Raw genomic sequence first — 18,462 nt, 5'->3', positions numbered from 1 at the left:
CACCCTTGGATCAGAAAAATTTCCCTACACATGTCAGTATACTCGTGGCCCTAATCGAATGACGATGACCATTGAACTGAAACTTGTCCTCCGCAGTCGATCTACAAACCCAATCGGACCAAAAACTTAACCTGACATAGATCCATTGTCAGGGAACTTTCACCAGACCGTATGCAGAAAATGGGCCTCCAGATGAGCTCCATTGGCCTGAAACAGCCACTCTTTGGCTATAACCTAAGTATACCATGGCCATGGGACCATTGACATCAGTTCTAGGCCTATATCAGGGCCTTAACCCACCTCTCTCTCATTCCATACGAAATTCCTAACCCTAGGAGAGAGAAGAGAGAAAAGAGAAGGAGAAAGTGAGGAGAAGTGAGAGAAAGTGAGGGATAGTTGCCGAGATTCGACCTCATTGCTCCACGTGCTGAATCATCCTACCTGTATTGCTATACTGGCAATTTTGACTTCATTATTCGGTAACAAATCCCAACCCTAATCTGTGTTAGGTATCCAAATAGAGTAAATGGTGAAACAGCTAACCTATTTCATGTTATAGGTTGTCGTTGTGTCGTAGACAAAGACGTTGTGTTCAAACTGAGTACGATACGAGTTTACCAATGAAAGTTATAGACTATAAATGTTTAGGTTATAGTTTTCAAGGCTTTCAATGTCAGTTAATGATTTATGACTGACTTGATTGCTATCACATATGCTTAGATGCGATATTTCCGCGCATTACATATATATATATGAACTATGTTGAAATTAATGCATTCCATGTGTTTGTTGAAATGTTTCTATGAATATGGAATTATGATTTGTGTTTGTCATGATTGTTGTTCAGGAATACATGATTGTTTTACGTGTGGCAACTCCCTTGTGAAAGGATTTGTTATAATATACGTTATAACTAATTTATTATATGTATATTGATATGTGTAGTCTAAGTGTTTGATAAAATGCCTGAATGAGAAATGCTTGTTGAAATGTATTTAATGAGGGTGTTGAGATAAGATTCTCAATTACCTTATCTATAGCTATAATTTCCTTCATGTAACCTAACTTACTACTACATGATTTATGGATAAAATGCCTATGTAGAATAACATGTGCACATGTGTTTGTTGAAATGCTCAAATGAGATTTATATTTAATTTGGTTGTCACATGCTGCTTGGACTATCACATTTGGATGCCTATTATGTTTGAGTATGATTGGGACTAGTACGTAGTCCAGGTAATCAGTAACGGCTTACAATCAGTGGCCAAACTAATTTCGCCATGACGGATACGTTTGATGAATCCGAGTCGTACGCTGATTATCAATAGTGGTGAGGACATGAGGAGTGCGTATGCACTCCATGTCAATTAATTCAATGTGCACTCATACCAGTCGAGCTTGTCAAGTAACCCGATTGGCCTAATGTATGTTCACCATGTATGGACACTATTGTTTGAATCTAAGGTACCACTTACCATTGAAAAACCTGTTTAACCTTGGTACTACGATTCGCTAAGACTCATGAGCTGGACATAGTGGTGTATGGGACACCGTGGTCGAGCTATCGGCCTACGTTGGGGTGACGAGCCTCCCCGTAGTGACCAATGAGCAGCTCAAACTCATGAGCCAAATATGGTGGTGTATGGGATACCATATTCGAGCTGTCGGCCTATGCTAAGGTGACGAGCCTTTCCCATAGTGATCTCGAGTATTAAATAGGCCTGCAATCGAGTGACGAGCCCCTCATAGTGACCTCGAGTGTGAATTAATCCTACGCTGAGGTGACGAGCCTCCCGTAGCGACCTATAATGTAAACTCGCGAACTTGCCTATCGTATGTGATTAACTAGGAATGACGACCCTAGATGGATCATTATTTGGGTCAATGATATAAAGGGAGGTACCTTAACTTCCCAAACCTGCTGTACGAATAGGTCTAATTAAGAACTTGGTTAATCAGGCACATGCACTGCATTGCATGTGCCTTTGGCGTTAGAGTTGAGCACAGTGGGAGTGTTGCATGCGCGACCGTGAGATGATTTCGCAGAGGGAGTGTAGGCGAGGGCATACATCATTATCACATCCCATCCTTGCATTAACCAGAGTACTAAGGAATGCTTGTTGTATTGCTTTATCATTACTGCTTGAGTGAATTAATAACATGTTAACCTTTTCCTTATAGCTCTACTAAGTTGATCACTCACTCCCACTCTGGGATGGTGTTTTAAAACACCAACCAAACTCTATTATAGTTTCATGTGATGTCGAGGCTTATGAGGCAGAGCCTGACTTCTATGATGACGAGGACGAGTTCTCCTACCTACAACTCTCTGGCAGGTTTATGTAGATTTGGAGTTGCATCACCGAGGCTACAGGGATATGGATTAGATGACATTACACTTTATCATTTTATAAATTTTAGAATTATATATGTAATTATTTAACCTGGTGACATTCATACTCTGGAGACTTACGATCACTTATATGCTCTATATATTTATCACAGTCTGCCGCTTGCATAATTTAACTATCTTTGGAGTATGATATGCTGATTTGGTACAATCCCACTCATGTTTAAGGCACTAATATGGACAACATTTAATCATCATTATCTATGTTGCATAAGTGATGCGTTGGAACTCGGGAGTTGAGCTTCTGCTCGACCAACGATTTTCAGGGCATTACAAGTTAGTGTCAAAGCATGATTTGGATTAAATTGGACCTGGGTTATGGTCACACGATGCACACTAACATACTTTGACTTAGGGGGGAGCGTTAAAATGTAGAAAAAGTCATAGGATTCCCAATTTCGCCGACAGGTGAAACTGACCGTTGAAATCGAACCTGTAAGCATATGTGATCATGCGAGATGGCCCCAATCCTTTTTTAGACCATCAATCGATAGGTTTAGACCATAATTTGACGTATTCCACACTCAAATAACCCGAAGAGCGTGAATATATGCGAGATGGAACCCGAAACCACACCAATAGACTCACGGGCCTAAATGGCCAAAATCAGGGGGCATCAAAGTGGTCCCCGCACACATACGGCTCCCTGGGGGGATAGCATTGCCCCTGGGGTGAGTCATCACCCACATGTCTAAGGGACGGGAATGGCATCGCACCAACCGCGAGCCCTCGCGGTCCACGGACAGTGGGACGATCGGGCCATAGCGGGCAGGTTGAGCTGGCCAATGTACCTGCTAGTGGGGCCTATGAAATCATGTGGGGACCCCTATAAACCCTCCATTTTCTCCATTTCCTTCATTCCTATCCCTCTAAGCTCTCCAAAATTCTAAAAATCTCATTTCTCTCTCAAATCCTTCCTCCATTCTCATATCTTCTTCATTTTCTTCATTACATACCCACCTCCCACCATTCCTTTCAAACCCATCTCCTATCTCCCTCATTTCCTTTCATTTGAGCACATAAACCCTCCTTTGTGTCTCAAAAATCTCAAGGTCCAACAATATATCCTATCCCTCCATTTTATTTCACTCTCATAGCTCTTTTCGAGCTTATGGCGGTGATCTTCTCCCTTTCTACACTTCTTTCTCTCATGAGAAAGAAGAGGGCTTCCACGGATGAATTCGGGCCTAGCCGCCTTACCCATTCAAGGAGGAAGAAGGGTGCCAAAGCAAGTTAAAGCGTCGATCGGGAGATAAGGATGAAATAGGATCTCGATCCCCATCTTCCTCTCGAAAGAGCTCTACTAGCGGTATGGCACATGGAAGGTTTCAAGGCCATAGGGTTCTCTTTAAAGAAAACATGGACGAGAAACTATTTAGCCTTTATCCGATGATGGATCTCCTGTTGGACGCTGGTTGGGGTCCCGTATTTGAGGGCAAGTCTCGTGTGAATGAGAGCACTGTCCGAGCCTTCTATGCCCATATACTAGAGCCACTGCTGGAGCCCCTACAGTTCTCTATCACCGTGGGAGGTCGGGAAGCCATTGTCAATGTGGACCTGATAGCCTGGATCATGAGGATACCGTGTGGAGAGGTTCATGCAAGCGAGAAGAACCTCAGGAGTGCGTGTGAAAAATGATCGCCCCACGCGATTTCTTTGTGGCCAACTAGTCCACTGGAATCTAGGCAATTGCCTCCTGGCGTCCATGATGACTCCTGACTTCAGCCTGCTCCACCACATCTTCACACATAACGTGTATCCTAGGTTTAGCAATTGCAGCGAATGCACACATCTAATGGTAGACTTCCTATGCCGAGTTGGGCAAGAAGACAAACTGTGCCTACCTACATATGTACTACTACAGATAGTTTAGACCGCGTGCTCTCCTAAGACAGACATTTCACTCCCATTCGGTCGACTTATATGCAAGCTTGCTCGTGAATTCGGCTATAGACATTGCTCATAAAGGCTTGCACCGATCCATTTCATCAATGACACTACTCTCAACAACATAAATATTGGACCACGACAACATCAAGCCCGACTCGATGAGAGTAAGGATGAGACAGGAACTGAAGAGGAAGAGAGTGATGAAGAAGGCGGAGATGAGATAGAGGAAGAGAGTGAAGAAGAGGAAGAGTAGGAAGAGGAAGAAGAGGATGCCCAAGACTCTGACGAGGGCTCTCCACCTGCTACATGTGAGCACCATTGTGATCGAGCTACTATAGAAGCCTGCTTGGCTCATATTGAGGAGGGTCGGGCCACCCTGTAACAGGAGGTCAGTGAGACCCAGGCTAAGCTTGAAGAGGGTTAGGCCTCCTTGAAATAGAAATTTAAGAAGGTGTCTCACACCTTGAAGGCTATCCTGTGTTGCCTGCAGGACAAGGGTGCACCTCCACCATCACCAGATTCGGACGACTAGTCTCACGTTGTAGTCGTCTTTGGGTTTTCTTTGCTTTCCTGTTTCTTGTGTTATAGCCTTGATAGGCTTAGTAGTAGGGTAGGTTTAATGGCGTGTTTGGTGTTTAAGGCTTTCATTAGGTTAGCTCACATGCGTTTCCTGTCATGATTCATGTAAAGCTATATCTCATGTATTGTGACAAATTTTTTGAAATGAAATGCACGCAGCTCCTTTTGCTATGAAATGTGTAGAATGCTTGAGAAATGAGTGTTGTTATGCAAAATCTTACACTTGTTGCACCCTATGTTGTATATAGGGAATGCCACCTAAGGCCACACGGAGTACGGCACATCTTACACTTGGTGACTCAGTTGATGGGGCACCTCCCCTCAGCGATAGCCATACGAACCCCGGTTTCGGCTCGAAACGCTAAATTATGCTGGATTCTCAACTTGCCACTGGCCCCACAAATGGGCCGACACCTTTTGCACCACCAGTTCCAGAGTAGAACCGTGCGTCCTCGTCGATGCCCCACATGCATTTGGCTCCTCCTCCTGATAGGCTGGAGCAGATGATGCTCCTTATGCAGCAATAGCAGCAGATTTGGACCACTATTGCTAGGGCCCTTGCCCAGAACATGAGCGCAGTTTCCCCTGCACCACCTACGCACCCTGATGGAAACGTGGGTGCTAGTGGCTTGTTTGAGCGATTTCATTGCTTCTGACCTCCTACATTTGCGGGTACTCACAGACCCGAGGAGGCTGAGTATTGGCTTAACTGCATCTCTAAGATGCTAAAGTCGCTGCACTGCACTGAGGCAGAACAAGTCAAGTTGCACCTACATGTTCGAGAAGGAGGCCATCTCTAGTGGGACAGCGTCCTTAAGACCATTACTCCTGGTTACGTGTGGTCGTGGGAGGCTTTTAAGATGTGCTTTCACGGGAAGTATTTCCCTCTCACCTACCATAACGAGAAGGAAGGAGAGTGACTTCTTTTGCCTCTGTTCGGGAGGAATGATAGTAGTAGAGTATGAGAATAGGTTTACAAAGCTGGCCAGATATGCTCCTTTGATCCTAGCAAACAAGCCAATGAAGATGCGATGATTTTCTGAAGGTTTATGGCCTGAGATCCGCTCGAAGACGTGTTTCACTAGCATTAATAACTATGTTGAGCTAGTGAGCATGTCCCTGCGAGTTGAGCAGGATCGGGATAGGCTATCTCGTACACCTGTACCTGTGATTCCTAGGCCTTGGCCAGACTTGCCGAGCAGGTCGTTCATCGGCAAGAGACCTCATACAGATTCTCCTCCTTGGCTTATGGTTCCACCGACATAGCCGAGACAACCTGATATATGGTGTACCTACTGTAAGAGGTCGGGCCATGCTGATACCTACTGTTTCACCAGGATGAGGGTCAACTACTTTATGCCTCCTCAGAAAATCAACCAGCAGATGCCACCAGCTATCTCAGTTCTACCTCTATGTTCTGTACTACTTGCACAACCTTCTTACAGGCCACTTGCACCTCGATCTAGGCCACCTCAACAGCTTATGGTACCACAATCGAACCGTTCTCAATAGGCTCGTGCACACTTACTTACAGCTGAGCCATCTGAGACAGCAGTTACAGCACCAATGGATGGCTTTTGAAGTCACGACACATATCTAAGGTATACCAGTCTTTTTATTGGTGGACACCGGGTTCACTATCTCTATCATATCATGTGCGGCGGTCAAGCGACTAGTGTTAGAAACAGCTCCTACGAAGGGGGTGAGAATCCTTACAGCCATAGGGACCTTTTTGGATGTTACCAAGATTTGTAAGGATTGTGTGATAGACTTAGGAAGCAGGACGGTACTCGTGTACCTGATCGTTGCCCCACTATCCCATTACGATGTTATCCTCGGTATGGATTGGCTCACCGAGATGAAGGTAAAGATCGATTGTAATACCAGAGTGGTGACAGCCCGTGCACCAGAGGGCATGGCTTTACTTTTCCAGTTCAGGTCAGTTTGCCCTGCCGCATGAGTTGTTACGCTTCCTTACTAGGGAATGTTAATGGTCCGACACTGGGGAACACACCGATAGTCTGAGATTTCATGGATGTGTTCAAGATGATACCTGAATTACCTCCTCAGCATGAGATTAATTTTACCATCGACCTTCTGCCTGGTGCAACACCCATTTCCTTACCGACGTATCACATGCCTTCATGTGAGATGGAGGAACTAAGGAGACAAATTGATGATCTATTGGATTCAGGCTTCATACGACCGAGTGTATCTCCTTAGGGAGCGCCTGTGTTGTTCTTGAAGAAGAAAGATGGATCACTATGATCGTGTATTGACTATCGCAGGTTGAACCAAGTCACAGTAAAGAGCAAGTATCCTTTGCCTAGGATAGATGATCTATTCGACCAGTTGAAGGGGGCACAGTATTTTTCAAAGATCGACTTACAGTCAGGGTATCACCAGTTACGCGTCAAGGATGAGGACGTGCAGAAGACAGCATTCAGAACCAATTTTAGGCACTATGAGTTCCTCATGATGTCATTTAGACTCACTAACGCATCGGCCGTGTTCATGGACCTGATGAACCGGGTCTTTCGGCCGTATCTATGCCAATTCATCATCGTATTTATAAATGACATCCTGATATACTCCAAGAATCGGGAAGATCATGATAAACACCTACGAGTAGTCTTTGATACTCTCAGGAAGAACCAGTTGTTTGCTCAGTACAAGAAGTGTGACTTCTGGAAAGAAGAAGTGAAGTTCCTATGACATGTGGTGTCCAAGGAAGGAATAGATGTGGACCTTGCTAAGGTGATCGTAGTTCAGGACTGGGAGCAGCCCAATTCAGTTATAGAAGTGAAGAGTTTTCTGGGACTTGCTGGCTACTACCGTCGATTCATAAGAGACTTTTCCAAGATAATCAGACCGTTGTCACAGCTAACTCGGAAGGACCTTAAGTTTGCCTGGAATGAAAGGGCAGATACAACCTTTCAGGAACTAAAAGAAAGTTGACATCCGCCCTTGTACTAGTATTGCCATAGCGAGGGGGTCAAGTATACGATATACACCAACGCATCTAGTGTTGGTTTGGGTTGTGTTCTAATGCAGAAGGATAGGGTTATTGCCTATGCATCGCGATAGTTGAGGAAACACAAGGAAAACTACCCTACACACGACCTAGAGTTGGTAGCCGTCATCTTTGCATTGAAGCTCTAGAGACATTACCTCTATGGAGAGGAGTTCAAGCTCTTTTGCTACCACAAGAGCCTCAGGTACATATTCACGCAGAGGGACCTGAATATGAGGCAACGGCGATGGAAGGAAACCTTGAAGGACTTCAAGTTCAAGGTCTCCTACCATCCTAGCAAGGCTAACCTTGTGGTAGATGCGTTGATCCGCAAGAAGACTATAGCATTTACGGCTCCGCTGATGATCGATGAATGGAACATGGTCGAGTTTTTACGAGACTTCGAGCAGAAGCTTACAGTAGAGGAGCCGTTCGAGAGCGTCGCACACATTCGAGTACAGCCACTCATTAATGACCGAATCATAGTGGCCCAGGGGAGGATGAATGTTAGTGAAGATGAGAGAGTAGGTGAGCGACAGTAAAGACTCGGAATGTCGAGTTGGTATGGATGGGGGTTTACATTATCGTGGCTGCTTATGCGTCCCAAATCTTCATGACTTGAGAAGGAAAGTTCTCGAAGCTGTTCACAATTCGAGGATAGCGATGCATCCTGGTAGTACAAAGATGTATCGAGATATGAAGCGCTCGTACTTGTGGGACAACATGAAGGCCCACATCGCAGACTATATATCCCGTTGTCTCATGTGCCAGTAGGGTAAGGTCGAACATCGACGAACTCCTGAACTACTTCAACCCATGCCCATAGCGGAATGGAAATGGGATTTCATTTCTATGGACTTCATTTCAGGGTACCGAAGATGAGGAAGGGGCATGACTCTATTTGGGTGATCGTGGACCGGTTAACGAAATCGGTTCATTTTCTCCCTATTAGAGTCTCAAACTCAGCAGACGATTTGACCAGGTTGTACATCAAGGAGATAGTACGTCCTCATGGAGTGCCAATGGAGATCGTGTCGGATCAAGACACGCGATTCACATCTATCTTCTGAACTCTTATCCAGGAGGCAATGGGTGTGAAACTAAAGTTCAGTATGTTCCACCCACAGACAGATGGGCAGACGGAACGGGTGAATCAGGTGTTGGAAGATTGCTGTGAGCTTGTGTGCTTGATTTCAAGGACAGTTGGGATGACTGTCTTCCTTATGCTGAGTTCGCTTATAACAACAGCTTTTAGGGGAGTATTGGCATAGCCCCCTATGAAGCACTGTATGGGCATCCATGTAGAGCACTGCATTGCTGGGCAGAGGTTGGTGAGAAGAGTTTGATTGGCCTCGAGTTAGTGTAGGCGACATAAGAGAAGATCGACATTATCAGGCGTCGACTCCTGACAGCACAGACCAGACAGAAGAGTTACGTCGATACGAGGCAGCGACTGCTAGAGTTTGAGGTTGGGGACCACGTATTCCTGAAGGTTTCTCCAATGAAGGGAGTCCTCCAATTTGGAAAGAAAGGGAAGCTCACACCGAGATTCATAAGCCCATTCCAGATACTAGATCGAGGGGTGTGGTAGCATACCCACCGTGCTTTGCCCACCCCACTCGTAGACATGCACAATGTATTTCATGTATCGATGCTAAAGAAATACGTTCTTGACCCTTCCCACACTATTAAATAGGAGCAGGAACAGTTAAGTGAGGATGCTACTTATGTAGTACGACCGACGCGTATCCTAGATAGGAAGGAACAGGTGCTGCGCAGTAAGTTTATCCTGCTTGTGAAAGTACTATGGACACATCACACTGAGGAAAAGGCTACTTGGGAAACGAAAGCCGATGTCTGCAAGAACTACCTTAAGATTCTCGAGGAGTACGAAAAGGTATTAATTTTGAGGACGAAATGTTTTCTTTAAGGGGGGTAGATTATAACGTCTTGGAAAAATTCGTACAAAGACTCGAGTATCACCTCAGGCAGAAATCATTAAGGATCAAATTCTTTAGAAATTAAATGAAAATTAATTAAGTTCTAAACTGAATTAATCGGCGAATTAGCTCGAATCACTTTCTATATGAACTGCAAGACCCAAAACATAAGAATCGCTAATCCAACATTACCTAAAAACTTAGGATCAATCTCAAAACCCAGTTGCTCTCAGGAGCATCTTGAAACTCCATATTGGACCTGGACCGCGCGTTGAAACTCCGATTATCGCAAAACTATATGATTATGACCGCCTTACTAGGCTTGACAACCATCTTAAAAATCAAGTCAAAATAGTATCCAGAAACGCACAACTTGATCCCGTAGCGAAGTGTGTGAGAAATGTGCATATCTTTAGAAAATAAACTCACACTTAAGTGAATTGGGCCGTTCACTTGCAGGCCAAATTTAAGGTTTCAAATCATCAGATTCTGACCCAACTACACCCTTGGATTAGGGAAATTTCTCTACACATGTCAGTGTACTTGTGGCCCTGATCGAATGACGATGACTGTTTAACTGAAATTGGTCCTCCGTGGTCGATCGACAAACCCGATCGTACCGAAAACTTAACCTGACAAAGATCCATTGTCAAGGAACTTTCATTGGACCGTATGCAGAAAATGGGCCTCCAGATGAGCTCTGTTGGCCCGAAACCACTCTTTGGCTATGACCTAAGTATACCATGGCCTTGGGGCCATTGACATCAGTTCTGGGCCTATATAAGGGCCTTAACCCACCCGTCTCTCATTCCATACAAAATTCCTAACCTTAGGAGAGAGAAGACAGAAAAGAGAAGGAGAAGTGAGAGAAGGTGAGGGATAGTTGCCGGGATTTGACCCTATCGCTCCACGTGCTGAATCATCCTACCTATATCGCTATACTAGCAATTTTGACGCTATTATTGGGTAAAAAATCCTAACCCTAATCTGTGTTAGGTATCCAAATAGAGTAAATGGTGAAACAGCTAACCTATTTCATGTTATAGGTTGTCGTTGTGTCGTAGACAAAGACGTAGTGTTCAAACTGAGTACGATACGAGTTTACCGATGAAAGGTTCAGACTATAAATGTTTAGGTTATGGTTTTCAAGGCTTTCAATGTCAGTTAATGATTTATGACTGACTTGATTGCTATCACATATGCTTAGATGTGATATTTTGCGTATTACATATATATATATATATGAACTATGTTGAAATTAATGCATTCCATGTGTTTGTTGAAATATTTGTATGAATATGCAATTATGATTTGTGCTTGCCATGATTGTTGTTCAGGAATACATGATTGTTGTACGTGTGGCAACTCCCTTGTGAAAGGATTTGTTATAATATACGTTATAACTAATTTATTACATGTATGTTGATATGTGTAGTCTAAGTGTTTGATAAAATGCCCGAATGAGAAAATGCTTGTTGAAATATATTTAATGAGGGTGTTGAGATAGGATTCTCAATTACCTTATCTATAGTTACAGTTTCCTTCATGTAACCTAACTTAGTACTATGTGATTTATGAATAAAATGTCTATGTAGAATAACATGTGCACTATGTGTTTGTTGAAATGCTCAAATGAGATTTATGTTTAATTTAGTTGTCACATGCTACTTGGACTATCGCATTTGGATGCCTATTGTGTTTGAGTATGATTGGGACTAGTATGTAGTCCAGGCAATCGGTAATGGCTTACGATCAGTGGTTGAACTAGTTTCGCCATGACGAATACATTCGATGATCCGAGTCGTACGCTGATTATCGACAGTGGTTAGGCCATGAGGAGTGCATATGCGCTCCATGTCAAATAATTCAATGTGTGCTTGTACCAGTCGAGCTTGTCAAGTAACCCGATTGGCCTAATGTATGTTCACCATGTATGAACGCTATTGTTTGAATCTAAGGTACCACTTACCATTGAAAAACCCATTTAACCTTGGTACTACAATTCGCTAAGACTCATGAGCTGGGCATAGTGGTGTATGTGACATCATGGTCGAGCTGTCGGCCTACGCTGGGGTGACGAGCCTCCCCGTAGTGACCAATGAGCAGCTCAAACTCATGAGCCAAATATGGTAGTGTATAGGACACCGTATTCGAGTTGTCGATCTATGCTAAGGTGACGAGTCTTTCCTGTAGTGACCTCAAGTATTAAATAGGCCTACGATCGAGTGACGAGCCCCTCGTAGTGACCTCGAGTGTGAATTAAGCCTACGCCAAGGTGAGGAACTTCCCGTAGCGACTTATAGTGTAAACTCGCAAACTTACCTATCGTATGTGATTAACTAGGATTGACAACCCTAAATGGATCATTGTTTGGGTAAATGATATAAAGGGAGGTACCTTAACTTCCCAAACCTTCTGTATGAATAGGTCTAATTAAGAACTTGGCTAATCACGCATATGCACCGCATTGCATGTGCCTTTGGCGTTAGAGTTGAGAATAGCGGGAGTGTTGCATGCGCGACCGTGAGATGATGTCGCAGAGGGAGTGTAGAGGAGGGCATACATCATTATCACATCTCATCCTTGCATTAACCAGAGTACTTAGGAATGCTTATTGTATTGCTTTGTCATTACTTCTTGAGTGAATTGATAACATGTTAACCTTTTCCTTATAGCTCCACTGAGTTGATCACTCACTCCCACTCTGGGACGGTATTTTAAAACACTAACTAGACTCTGTTGTAGTTTCAATTGAGCTTCTACTCAACCCTTAATTTCAGGGCATTACAATTACTCCCAAGGAGTTGCCCTCATAGAGCTAAACATATAGTGGAGCCCATGGCCTCACATAAGGATCTCACATATAACATAATGAGCCTCACATATCATAACGGGCCGCATCACATGGGCCTTATATACATCAAGTGGGTTGCATCGCATGGGCCACATATACATCACATTGGGCCTCATCACATCACAATTGGACCACATCACATGGACCTTACATATCACAATGAGCCACATCTCATGAGCCTCTTACATCGCAATGGGCCACATCTCATGAGCCTCATATACATCGTAATGGGCCTCTCACATGGGCCTAATATACATCACAATGGCCGCTCAATCGGGCCTAATATTCATCACAATGGGCCTCTCACACAGGCCTAATATACATCACAATGGGCCTCAAACACAAGCCGAATACACTTCACAATGGGCTGCATCACATGGGCTTTACATACAACACATTGGGCCTCATCATATAGGCCTTATATACAACACATCAGGCCTCACTCATGGGCCACATATACATCACAATGGGCCTCATTACATGGGCTGCAAACACATCATATTGGGCCTCGCCAAATAGGCCACAAATAGATCACAATGAACCTCATTACATGGGCCGCAAACACATCATATTGGGCCTCGCCAAATAGGCCACAAATACATCACATGGGCCTCATAAGGCAACCCATTGCCCAGAGAAATGGATGGGTAGTGTGCACATAACACACACATCATGGTGGGTCACACAGATACAACAAGTGGGTCCTAATTATCAGGGCAGCAGCAACGTGGGCCTCTTGATCGAACCGTGTGGATCAAAGCATACATGATGGTGGATCCCATGGGTCAGCCACACAATCCAGAAAATAGATGAATGGTGTGGATTAAAATACACACATTGGGTGGGTCAGCACCGTCCCAGCTGGACGATGTGTACAAAACACATACATAATGGTGGATCCCACCGTCTCTTGCTGGATGGTGGGGATATAATACATAAATCAATGTGGGCCACATAGATGGGGTCCACATCCAGCTGGACTGGACGACATGGATACAACACATACAGTGTAGTGGCCCACACACCACCGTCGTAGGATGGATGGTGTGCATAAAACACATACATCACAGCTGGCCCCACCGTCCCTGCCTTTGAACGATGGGGATATGACCCAAACATCAAGGCTGGTCCTATCACTTGCACGTGTGACATGTGCAGGCTGGGCCCCACATATGGACGGTTGGATATAACACGTACCTCTGGTCTGACCCACATAACTTGCTGATGTCACTAAGTGGGCCCACCATCCTGAAAACAGATGGACAACTGGGATGAATTACATATATCAAGGTGGGTCCCATCCCACACGTGCAGAATGTGTGGGGTGGGCCTCACACGTCTAAAAATGGACAGACGATTATGGATATAACATATACCTTATGATGGAGCCACAGAACTTGCTGACGTCAATGGGCAGCATTAAGCCGTTGGCCGTCCAACAGATGGACGGCCCAGATATAAAACACATGCATGGTCCACATGTGTGGGACCCACCAGCTTTAGAAGAAGCCGATATTGTATTTACCCTTCACCCCATCCAGGCGTCCTGGACGTCCAGCGAATGGATGGCTTGGATGGAAATCAATGGCCTCACATCCCTGGTTTGGACAGACAGCCTGGATGTGAAATACGTGCATCATGTGGTCCCACGTGCTGCACTCAACATGTCATCAAGGTGGGCCCCATGTCCCATGCATGGACAGGGTGGATTTTCAACATAAACATTATAGTGGTTCCACGTGGTGGCCCACCAAAGCTTTGAATCAACTTGATATTTGTATTTTCCCTCATCTAGGCATGTCCCAATGGACGGGCATCAAGGTGGGCCTCATGAACGGACGGTCTGGATTAAGTGGGCCACACGCCATCACACAAAGAGAGAGAGAGAAACGGCATGAGATGGAGGGCTCCGCCACTATAAGCCCTCCCTTACAAAACATACGTCAAGTGGGTCCCAATACATATGGACCCTAAATCAAAAAAATTAAAATCTAGCACTATGAACACCCTACAATTTCGCTCCTTGGAATGTTAAGCTCCTCAGCTTCGATTTTAATGAAGGATGATGAAGATTGAAGGGCTAGGATGAAAGATTTAGGGGGTAGGAAGTAGGCCACACACTTAGCTCTCCTTGGAGCTTCCCTTTGGTTGCTTTGGAAAAAATGGTGGAGAAAATGAGAGAGAGAGAGAGAGAGGAGATGTAAGGAGAGAGGGATGGGTGTGCGTAAGGAAGGGATGGGTGAGAGTTGACTTTGGGAATGGGAGAGGTATGGGTTGTCATGCATTGTTGGTAAGAGAGGGATGGGTTGTACTTGATTGATTGATGTGATGGGTTATAGACATTCTCTTAGAATCTACAACATGCAGCGTTTCTTCAAAATATACGTGGGCCCATAACTCCTAACCTAGCTATCGCATCGGTGCACAAGACGTGACATTAGAACCGCAGTGACAATGCGGTCACAATAGTACAAGTCTCGGGTTGAGCTGACTCAGATATATGGGATGAGACTTAAGGTTGTATGCAAACACCGATTACAGGTCGTGGGTTATCAAAATTCGATAGGAAGGATCGCGGAAGCATAAGGAACGATACGGACTAGGATACGGACCTTATAGATTCATAAAGGACTTTAATCATCTCTCTTGTCCTCTATGTAATCTACTTCAAAAGGATGCACCATACGAGTGGACTGAACAATGTCAGGAAGCTTTTACTAAGCTCAAGGGCATGTTAACCATTGCACCTATCATGCAGCGACCCGACTGGAGCCTTCCTTTTAAACTTATGTGCGACGCGTCTGACTATACCCTTGGGGCAGTTTTAGGCCAGAGAAAAGAGAAGAAGCCATACTTTATTCATTATGCAAGTAAAAATTTAAATCCTGCCTAAGTGAACTATTCTACTATGGAAAAGGAACTCTTAGCTGTAGTGTTTGCTTTGGACAAATTTAGGTCCTACTTGATTGGATCCAAGATCGTCATTTACACAGATCATGTGGCACTCAAGTATCTTCTTTCTAAGAATTATGCTAAGCCCCGCCTGATAAGATGGATCCTTCTACTCTAAGAATTTGATTTAGAAATAAAAGATAAAAAAGGAGTAGAGAACGTAGTGGCAGACCATCTTTCCCACCTTAATCTCTCTGATTCCCTTGATACGACACATAAAATGACATGTTCCCTAACGAATAATTGTTCAAAGTCTCCCATTCACCTTGGTTTGCTGATATTGCCAATTATCTTGCCACGGGTTTCACGCCGACACATTGGACTGCGCAAGATAAGAAAAATTCTTCACTGAGGTTCGTAAGTTTTCCTAGGATGATCCATATTTGTTTAAATGTTGCCCAGACCAAATCTTAAGAAGATGTGTGCCAGACAATGAACATCAAAGTGTCATCTCCTTCTGTCATTCTTAGGCCTGTGGTGGTCACTTTTTTGTTAAAAAAACACGACCAAAATTCTACAGTGTGGCTTTTACTGGGCCACTATGTTCAGGGACACTCATGATTTTTGCAAAGCTTGTGAGTGTTGTCAGAAGTTGGGAGCATTGTCCTGTCGAAATATGATGCCTTTGAACCCCATTCTGATCATTGAAGCTTTTGATTGCTGGGGCATCGATATCATAGGACCATTCCCCCAATCCTATGGAAATTTATACATTTTGATGGCCATAGACTATGTCACTAAATGGGTCGAAGCGATTCCATACCGAAACAATGACCATCAAACGGTCATTAAATTCTTAAAAGAGAACATCCTTTCCCGGTTTGGAACGCCTCGAGCCATCATTAGTGATGGGGGCTCACATTTTTGTAATAGGCCATTCGTGAACTTAATGAAGAAATATGGCATCTCTCACAAGGTGAGCACTCCATAACACCTACAAATAAGTGGGCAAGCTAAGATTTCTAATAGGAAAATCAAACACATTTTGGAGAAAACGATTAACCCTGATCGAAAGGATTGGTCAATCCAATTGACTAATACCTTATGAGCTTATCGTACCACATTTAAGACCCCTATTAGAATGTCTCTTTTTAGACTTGTCTATGGGAAGGCTTGCCACTTACCTATGGAGTTAGAATATAGAGCCTACTGGGCGATCAAAATTTTAAATTTCAATTTAGACAATGTTGGATTATTACGCAAACTCCAGTTGAATGAACTTGAAGAAATCTAGAATGATGCGTACAAGAACTCGAGAATTTACAAGGACAGGATAAAGGTGTTTCATGACCAACACATTCTTTGGAAATCATTCACATAAGGTCAGAAAGCCCTCTTGTATAATTCTCGGTTACATTTCTTTCCGGGCAAACTCCAATCTCGTTGGACTAGTCCTTCCACTGTTACCAATGTCTATCCTCATAGGGCCGTCAAGATACAAGATCCGAACAATGGCAAAGAATTCAAAGTAAATGGACATTAATTAAAGTCATTTGTTGAGAAATTTGATTCAGAGGACATGTCAATACCTTTGATTGTTCCTGTTTACCAGGATTGACCTCCTAGTCTGACGGAGGTATAATTAAGTTTATTGCTTTCATGTTATGTTTAGGATAGTCGGCTTTATGATGTTTAGGATAGTTCACTTTCTGTTTGTTTTAAGATAGTTTGCTTTTTGTTGGTTTAACTCTTGTGTTAACCCCCCTTCACGCTGAGATCCTTTAGAAAAAGCTTCAAAATTCCTTCATCAAGTACTATCTTTCCATCACTTCTCCTTCAATTATATTGTCTCATTTGCAAATCATGCTTATTTCTTTTGCATTGAGGACAATGTAGATTTAGGTTGGGGGTGGCAGACTAGGTAACCTAATCAGTGTTTTCTCAGTTTTGAGCAAAATTTTGAAAATTTTTCAATGTTTATCTGTTTGGAAAGCGATAAGTTGTGTATTTAAGACTGTTTTGAGGATGATGATAAGATAGAAATTGAATGTTGAATTGTTGGAGTTGAAGCAACTAACCTATCACTTATGGTTCGTACATTCAACTGATTAAGAGTAAGTTTGAATATTATGTTATTCAAATTGTTTTCTATCAATAATACTAGATTTCCTAAGTGTCAGTAAGATGATCATTGAAAGATATTGAGAACTGAGTCTGGAGAATTTTATCCACCTTAAAAAAATAAAAAGAACCAGTTGAAAAATAGGAGATTGACAAAGAGATCATAAAGAATGAAGAATGACAACATCTTTGAGGGGAATGAAAAATGTCTTTGAAAAGGATATAATGTCTAAAGAAGACTGAATGAATACAAATGACCATCAATATAAAATTAAAAACTGAAAAAAAAAGGGGGGGGGGGGTTAAGTTCGGAAGCAGTACTTGGGTTTTCAACTAATCTTGAAGTGATGAGCATGGCTAACATTATGAAAAGATAGTATTTTCACTGAGTACATTAAAAAGCTTGATTTGCAAACTATACTCTGACTTAATGGATAAAGAACTTACCAGATCGATTGCTTATGAGATTCAACTCTAGGTTTTCAAAATCTCAATTTCTCATCTTGAGTCTACTCATTCATACTTGATTACACAAAAAATCATTTTCTGAAAAAGGTTTGAACATTGCGCATTAGGGTTCACTTTTCGCATACTTTGCTCGGGACTAGCAAAATGCTGGTTGGGAATTGTGTTGAGGGTTAAATATTGCATGTTGGACTCCATCTATTACTTGGTTTTATAAACATGATAATGCTTAATGTTCTATTTTAATCATGTTTGTCTTGCAAGGTGAATTTAAGAGCTTAGATTAAAAAGGATG

General features: G+C 43.2%; 1 pseudogene; it reads left to right on the top strand.

The window, feature by feature from the left end:
• LOC131249656 (uncharacterized) overlaps positions 1–16,596 on the top strand; it is a 30,169-nt pseudogene extending 13,573 nt beyond the window's left edge.
• The last annotated feature ends 1,866 nt before the right edge of the window (positions 16,597–18,462 follow it).

The sequence above is a fragment of the Magnolia sinica genome, chromosome 6, assembly GCF_029962835.1.
Source record: "Magnolia sinica isolate HGM2019 chromosome 6, MsV1, whole genome shotgun sequence".
NCBI lineage: Eukaryota > Viridiplantae > Streptophyta > Magnoliopsida > Magnoliales > Magnoliaceae > Magnolia > Magnolia sinica.
This window is presented reverse-complemented; position numbering and strand designations above follow the sequence as displayed.